The 8,840-nt window shown below is 43.9% G+C and overlaps 1 pseudogene; it reads left to right on the top strand.

Annotated features, from left to right (window-relative positions):
- The first annotated feature begins 762 nt into the window (after nt 1-762).
- LOC104991717 lies at nt 763-4,987 on the top strand (annotated as a pseudogene).
- The last annotated feature ends 3,853 nt before the right edge of the window (nt 4,988-8,840 follow it).

The following is an 8,840-nucleotide window of genomic DNA, read 5'->3' as shown; positions in this document are numbered from 1 at the left end:
TGATTAAATTATCCTTGTATTGTAAATAAGATCAAGAAAGAATCAAATGCTGCTTTACATGATAGGCTATTATTTCACAGATCGCCTGGAGTAGGAAATGGCAACCCACACCAGGATTCTTGCCTGGGAAATTCTCGTGGACTGAGGAGCCAAGTGGGTTGCAAAGAGTCAGACATGACTGAGTGACTGAGCACAATTTCACAGGATAAAAGTCATGCTAATAGAAATATGAAATAGAAATCTGGATAATGGAGAAAGATTAGTATTTGCAGAGGCAGTTGTATGTGCACCTAGGTAATTTGAGGCAGAGAGGGAAGATTGGCTGTAGCCGTCTCTGGTGGAAAGATTGAACTACCTGCCATCTCCTCTCTACTCTAACTCTTGAGTCTTAGAAGTCATCAAAACCCTCCACTCTCAGGGCTTCTCTGTCAGTGCAAGGACAGCCTGCAGTGCCGGGACCTTAGTTATGTACTGTATAATCAGTTATGTACTGTATAGTCAGACCACTCTAGATGGCTGTTCTCTTGGTCTTTGAGCCCTTGCTTTACCTATGCCCTACTCACATGAATGTGCTTGCCCCCTGCCTCTTAGGCCAGAATGGCTCCACCTGCTAGTTTATTAAAGGAAAACACCTTCTGATGCTCAAGGAGCAATGAGGGAAGTGCCTCAGTTGCTGGTTTCCCTGGTTGCTGATGAGCCAATAGCTGACATCAGTTCCCCCTGTAAATGGCAGGCTCCTCCCCCACATCTGCTGTGGCAAAGATGGCTGCTGTGTCCTGCTTACTGTCTGCCGCACATGGCAGTGTGTCATTCCAGGACCTTGCTTCAGATGGGTAAGATTCCCGACCTATGGAGCCATTTATATCTGGGTCACTGTCTCTGAGCTCTTTCTTCAGTCTTGAGGTTGGGCAACTACAAGGCTTGCAGGCCAAGGGGTGTAGCCCAACAATTGCTGAGCCAGCCAAGAGGCTAAGGAAACTCCTGGGGAACGCCAAGGCACCAGGAAATAAGGACATAAGGACGGGGAACAGAAAGCTGTGGGGGTGATGCCAAGGTGGCCGTCCACTAGCATCTGGGGACCTGTGACAGGTGTCTACTGGGAGAGAGAGCTTTCTCTTCCATTATATTGGTGATATTCTGTTAACCTCAGTCTTTTCCCAGCTTAAAAGTAGCAGCTCCATCCTCATGGTTCATCTCATTGTACGGGGTAGGCTTCACATAGACAAAATACAAGGACCTGGGTTAGCTACAAAAGACAACCATACACTGAACCCATCACCCCTAAACAATTACAGACACAGGCTTTAGGGACATGGACTTAGGAGCAGGTTTGTAGGGCTTGGTTGGGACCTGTGGCAATGGTAAAATAGTAAGAGTACCTTGGGTTTCTGACTTTAGCTACAGAAGGGGGCAAAGCAGTGATACAGCGTGATAACAGCCATTGTTCCCTGTGTCGTCTGCAATGCGTTACAACAGGTGGAAGATATTACAAAAGGCCTGCCTGAGTCCTCAGGCAATGCAAAAAAAACAGTGAATGGAGTCTAGAACAGCCGTGTGTGTCATCAGAACCCCCACACGACCCCTGTGACTATAAGGGTCATTCAGGATAGGTAGGGAAGGAGTATATGATCGGGCCATGCAAGATGGCTATTCTCTTGCTCTTTGAGCCCCCTGCTTAACCAGTCCCTGCTTCACCTGTGCCCTGTTCTCATAAGCATGCTTGCCCCTTAGGCCAGAAGGGCTCCATCTGCTAATTTATTAAAGGGCAATATCTACTCTTGTGATGGTCATTAACCCAAGGGGCAATGAGGGAAGTGCCTCAGCTGCTGGTTTCCCTGGTAGCTGATGAGCCAACCTGATGTCAATTCTTTGTATAAATAGTAGCCTTTTCCCTCCAGGTAGCGAAGACTGCTCCCATGTCTTGTCCACAGTCTGTTGCATGTGGATTCTCCAGGACCTGCTTGAGGTATGTAAGACCTCCCATCTATTAAGCCTTTGATGTCTCTGTCGCTATCTCTGGGTTCTTTTTCAGTCTCAAGGCTGGGCAACTACAAAACTTGCAGAGCTGTGGGGTGTAGCCCAACATACATACTGCTATATCCATTAGTTGATATCTATGTTTTTACCAAAATTTAGTATCTATCTCTCCTCGCCGTTTTTAACTCTTAGTGTCTCTTTGCTTACTTTCCAAAAAAGCTTTTTCTGCTCCTTTGCTTTCTTGCAACAATGGCTCCTCCTCCTTTGCCACCTTTTCCTTCAGCTGATCATCTCCCACTACTCATGCTAGGGGCGCATCTTTGTGTCCATCTCCAGTGTCTCACCCACCTTCCTCATCCCAAGCCACTAGCGAGCAAAACATTGTAAAAAGCAGTGGCCTATGTGAGACTTCCCTGGCGGTCCAGTGGCTGAGATTCCACATTCCCAATGCAGGGGCCCCGGGTTTGCTTCCTGGTCAGGGAACTAGATCCCACACGTCACAGCTAAGAAAGTTCACATGCTGCAACTAAGACCTGGTGCAGCCAAAAAATAAATAAAAATATTTTAGGCAGTGTCCTGCAGCACCAACTAGCTATAATATAGATGCATAAGTCCTCCCCACATGTGTGCATGCTAAGTTGCTCATTCGTGTCTCTTTGCGACCCTATGGACTTTAGCCTACCAGGCTCCTCTGTCCATGGGATTCTCCAGGCAGGAATACTGGGTTGCCATGCCCTCCTCCAGGGGATCTTCCCAACCCAGGGGTCGAATCCATGTCTCTTATGTCTCCTGCATTGGCAGGTGGGTTCTTTACCACTAGTGCCTCCTGGGAAGCCCAGTCTTCCCCACCCCCACCTTTAAATCAAGTCTTGTGGGCCAGCCTACCTGAGGTACTCAGTAAGCATGATTCCATAAACATGTGTGCAGACACGATTGGAATAGTCTGCTTTCTTGTTCTCTGAGACCAACCTTTTTCAGTCAGTATGATGTCTGTTTTATTACCTTGCATTTGTTTAGGACTTGAATTCTTCCTAGCTGGAAAATGCTAGAAGTTCTAAAAAAAAGAAACTTGATGTTCTTTAAAATGCTGTATTATAGGGCCCAGTGGAGCACCAACCTGAGCAGGGCCGCCCCTCTGCCCACGCTCGGGCCTCTTGGCCGCTGCCTCGCAGCTGCGCCTGGGCTGGTCGGGTACCCCCGGGTACTGGAATATTTCACCATCTGTGAAAATTTCCCTGTAATTCAGTTTTCCTCACTCCAGTATTACGAATTACACCAAATTAAAAAGATACGAATGAATATCCTAAAAAAAGAAAAAGGAAAACTTTACATCCTTCTCATTATTCAGATTCTTCTGGAATAAGCAGAATTGCAGATGGATTGAATGGAAGTTCTTCTGATCATTGTTACAGTGTATGTTCTGTGAGATAACCAGACTTAAATTGACAGCAAAATCTTTGATTCTGATACAGAGATGTCAAATGAATTGCCAAAATTTACAGATGGAATATAGGCCAGAAACAGAAATTAAAACTACCTGGTTTCCAGTCCTGTACTTAGACTTCTAGACCACACTGCCTTTCCTACAGAAAAATCTGCTGATATTGAAATTTGTGATGAAAGACTGTGCTCCCCTGAATCACTCCACCAGCAAACCCAAGAGGAGAGCCCCATAGAAGTTCAGACTGCTGAAGGTGTTCCAGTTGCCGCAGAAGTGCATGCAATTTCTGAAGACTATGATATAGAGACAGGAAACAATTCCTCTGACAGATTCCAAGCCCAAACTGATGAAAAGCCACCAGCTAAACTTTGCAAAATTGTTGACAAGAGCCGAGCTTTGAATGTGACTGCACAGCAGAAATGGCCTTTACTGGGAGCTGGCAATGGTGGCCTCTATAAATGTGAACTCTTTGAGTTCAACAGCAAATATTTTTCCGATTTAAAGCAGGTGTATGATCTTGAAGCACAAGCGTACTGATTCAAACGTGTGTCGAGTATGCAAAGAGAGTTTCTCTACCAACATGCTTCTGATCGAACATGCCAACCTGCATGAAGAGGATCCCTACATTTATAAATAGTGTGATTATAAGACAGTAATTTTTGAGAACTTCAGACAGCACGTTGCAGACACCCATTTTAGTGATCACCTTTATTGGTGTAAGTAATGTGACATACAGTTCTCTTCAAGCAGTGAACTCTACCTACATTTCCAGGAGCAGCTGTGATGAACAGTACTTGTGTCTGTTCTGTGAACATGAAACGAATGATCCAGAAGACTTGCATGGCCTTGTGGTAAACAAGCATGCGTGTACATTAATAGAGTTAAGTGATAAGTATAACAATGGAGAACATGGACAGTATAGCCTCTTAAGCAAAATCACATTTGACAAATGTAAAAACTTCTTTGTCAAGTGTGTGGGTTTCGGAGTAGACTTCATACAAATGTTAACAGACATGTTGCTACTAAACACAGTAAAATTTTTCCTCATGTTTGTGATGACTGTGGGAAAGGCTTCTCACGTATGCTGCTGCTAAGTCACATCAGTCGTGTCCGACTCTGTGTGACCCCACAGACGGCAGCCCACCAGGCTCCTCTGTCCCTGGGATTCTCCAGGCAAGAACACTGGAGTGGGTTGCCATTTCCTTCTCCAATGCATGAAAGTGAAAAGTGAAAGTGAAGTCTCTCAGTCGTGTCCGACTCTTAGCGCCCTCATGGACTGCAGCCCACCAGGCTCCTCCGTCCATGGGATTTTCCAGGCAAGAGTACTGGAGTGGGTGCCATTGCCTTCTCCATCAAGCATGCTAGAATATTGCAAACATTTAAATTCACATTTATCTGAAGGGATTTATTTATTCAATACTGTGAATATTCAACAGGACAGATTGAAGATCTTAAAATTCATCTGGATTTCAAGTATTTGGCTGATATACCTCACAAATGTAGTGACTGATGAGGTTTGGACATAAAAGGGAGTTAATAAGTCACCTTCCAGTCTATGAAACAACTTGATTATTCTCTTTAACTTCTATAAAGTTGATGTGAAATAATAAATTCGACCTTTTTGGAGGAAAAAAATATAGCCTTTTGGATTTCCTCTGTTAACATGTGAGCCAGCAGGGCAAGTGGACTGCATACCTACTGTGTGCTTTTCACATACCTTTTTGATGTGCAAACTATGTGTTACTCAAAACACTTGATATATAACTTATGAATGCATGCCTTTTTAGAATGACAGGTAGGATGACTATTTTATAGGCAATAGGAAAGATGTTGATAAAGAAAATTCCAGATCACTGACTTCTTAAAGTATTTGAGATCTGGTAGATCTATTTCTATACTTGTGTTCTTGGAATAAGCCTACAGCTTTCCTCTGAAAATATGAAAATACTGCTAAAATTTAGCATAATAGATTCTGCAGAGGCCATTTTTTGCCTTTAGCCAAATTGCTGCTTAAATGAGAGTCATTAAGAAATGGCAGATTCTCTCATCTTTTCTACATCAAGTTCTGTAGTACCAAAAAACCTAAATGGGTTGTATAAGAAAATGTCCTTTTGCATAAGAAATGCATTCTAAAGGAGTAGGCCATCTGCAGCTCACTCATATGAATAGAGTGTTGTTTTAGTTGCTCAGTCATGTCATACTCTTTGCAACCCCATGGACTGTAGCCCACCAGGCTCCTCTGTCTATGGGATTTCCCAGGCAAGAATACTGGACTGGGTTGCCATTTCCTTCCCCCAAGGATCTTCCCGACCCAGGGGTTGAACCGTGTCTCCTGCATTGCAGGCGGATTCTTTACCACTGAGCCACCAGGGAAGCTCATAAATAGACTAGCTCTGGCAAATAGAAATACAATGAATGGCATATGTGTAATTTAAAATACACCAGTAGGCATATTAAAAAGAACAAAAAACTATTAATAAAAACACACTGCTCCCGTCCTACCAATGAGAAGCTGCATAAACTACAAAATATTTAGAGCCTGCCAGAGCTAAGGTTCAGAGAAGGTGATGGCACCCCACTCCAGTACTCTTGCCTGGAAAATCCCATGGACAGAGGAACCTGGTAGGCTGCAGTCCATGGGGTCACTAGGAGTTGGACATGACTGAGCGACTGCATTTTCACTTTTCACTTTCATGCATTGGAGAAGGAAATGGCAACCCACTCCAGTGTTCTTGCCTGGAGAATCCCAGGGACGGGGGAGCCTGGTGGGAGGCCGTCTATGGGGTCCCACAGAATCGGACATGACTGAAGCAGCTTAGCAGCAGCAGCAGCAGCAGAGCTAAGGTTGAAAACCTATTGAATCCAAAAAGTAAAAGCACTTCCTAGAAGAGAGGTTGTAACAGTTGCTTTCATCTTTGACATGGCTGTGAACAGGACAGTGCAGAGAGGAGGAAGCTTCCACAGATGCAGGTAAGGAGACAACTGAACAACTGAGCTTGTAATGAAATTTAGCTGACGTGGCCCCTTTAAAAAAATTTTCTGCTTATTTTTGGCTGTGCTGGGTCTTCATTGTTGCGTGGGCTTTTCTCTAGTTGCAGCAAGCAGAAGCTACTCTCATTGTTGTGTGCCAGCTTCTCCTGGCAGTGGCTTCCCTTGAGCACAGGGTTTAGGGTGTGTGGGCTCAGGAGTTGCAGCTCCCAGGCTCTAGAGCACAGGCTGAATAGTTGTGGCACACAGGTGTAGTTACTCCATGGCATGTGGGATCTTCCTGGACCAGGAATCGAACCCTTGTCTCCTATATTAGTAGGTGGATTCTGTACCACTGAGCCACCAGGGAAGCCCCTGACACAGGCCCTTAAAATCCCTGGGAGACACAGTTCTCTTCCATAGACTTTCATGGAGTGTTTGTGGGGCAAAGCAGAAGAGCTGAAGGATACACCAGCTGAGGCACACCTCTGTGGGGCCTGCTGAAATCTGAGGGCCAAACCAGAGGATAACAAATCCATAGGCGTTTTTGGCCTTGTGCTGCTTTTCATAGTTTTCAGCTGGGGGAGAAGCAACTGTATGAGAGGCCCCCAACCCCGAGGTAAAACATGGGGCCTGCTTCAGAGGGAGATTGGAGAGCTAAAATAAGCTCTTCAGGCATACAGTTTCCAAGTATATCAAAGACAGTGTTTTGATGCAGCCCTTGAATAACTCGGTAAAGAATCTGCCTGCAATGCAGGAGACAAGGGTTTCAATCCCTGGATCGGGAAGATCCCCTGGAGGAGGGCCTGGCAGCCCACTCCCAGTATTCTTGCCTAGAGAATTCCATGGACAGAAGAGCCTGGTGGCCTATAGTCCATGGGGTCACAAAGAGTTGCACACAACTGAGCAGCTAACACTTTCATTTTCCAATAACTTAATCTGTGGTGAGCTGAATCTAACCATAGAGCCCAGGCCCAGCTCAACTACAGATTAGATTCACTCAAATTTCAAGGCTAACATCCTGATGGAAAGAAAGATATGCCCCTTGCTGGACATAAAATTTATTTCAGCCCCTTCAATTTTTAAACATGCTATATACTGCATTCCACCAAAATTACGAGGCATGCAAGGAAGCATGGCCTTGTCAAAAAACAAAATGTTAATAAAATCAAATGCAGGTATGACAGAGCTGTCGAAATTACCAATTAGGGACTCTTCAAAAAAAAAAATCGATAAATATGTTAATGAGTCTAGTTGGGTAGGTGGACAATATGAGTAAATGGTGGATTTTAGTAGAGACATGGAAACTATGACAAAGAGCCAAAGGAAAAGGTTAGAAATAAAAAATGGTCTCAGAGGTGAAGAATACTTCAATAGGCTTATCAGTAGACTGAATACAGCTAAGGAACGAATCAGTAAACTTGACAAGTCAATAGAGATTACAGTAAACAAACAGAAAAAGAAGGGAGGAAAATAAGTATTTGCATTCTTTAGAATTGGTAAAATAATCAGCCCACAGATCAAAGAAACTCAGATATACAAAAAAATTCAGTAACTATAAACAAAACCCACACAGACACATCATAATCCAAACTGTTAAAAAACAAAAATAAAGGGAAATCTTGAAAGCAACCAGAGAAACATACATTACCTAAAGGTGAACAATTACACAAATAACAGCTGACTTCTCATCAAAAACCACTGAAGCCAGAGGAAAAAAGGTAAATGCTGGGTCAAAAAGTAAATGCAATTGTAGTTTTATTAAATATTACCAAAATGCCCTCTAAGAGAACTGTACAAATTTGAAAAGCCACAGGCAATGTAAGAGTGCCCATTTCCCCAAAGCTTTGCCCAAAGAGTATGTTATACTTTTTCCAATTTGATAAGCAAGAAATAGTATCTCAATGTAGTTTCTTACAAGCAAGGTCAAACAGTTTGACATGGGTAAGAGTCATTGCCTTATTTTTAGATGAGTTGTCTCTTCACATACTTTATTCATGCCTTTTCCCCTTCACTCAAGTTTCTAAGATAGATAAACATATTGACCTTTATGATATATTTTGCAACTTGTGTCAGCCTGACTTTGACTTGGTTTATGGTATTTTTGCCCTGAAAATATACAATCAAGTTCAGTTCAGTCGCTCAGTCGTGTCTGACTCTTTGCGACCCCATGAATCGCAGCACGCCAGGCCTCCCTGTCCCATCACCAACTCCCAGAGTTCACTCAGACTCAGGTCCATCGAGTCAGTGATGCCATCCAGCCATCTCATCCTCTGTCGTCCCCTTCTCCTCCTGCCCCCAATCCCTCCCAGCATCAGAGTCTTTTCCAATGAGTCAACTCTTCGCATGAGGTAGCCAAAGGACTGGAGTTTCAGCTTTAGCATCATTTCTTCCAAAGAAATCCCAGGGCTGATCTCCTTCAGAATGGACTGCTTGGATCTCCTTGCAGTCCAAG

Source organism: Bison bison, unplaced genomic scaffold (assembly GCF_000754665.1).
Source record: "Bison bison bison isolate TAMUID 2011002044 unplaced genomic scaffold, Bison_UMD1.0 scf7180017864198, whole genome shotgun sequence".
In the NCBI taxonomy this organism is placed as follows: domain Eukaryota; kingdom Metazoa; phylum Chordata; class Mammalia; order Artiodactyla; family Bovidae; genus Bison; species Bison bison.
This window is presented reverse-complemented; position numbering and strand designations above follow the sequence as displayed.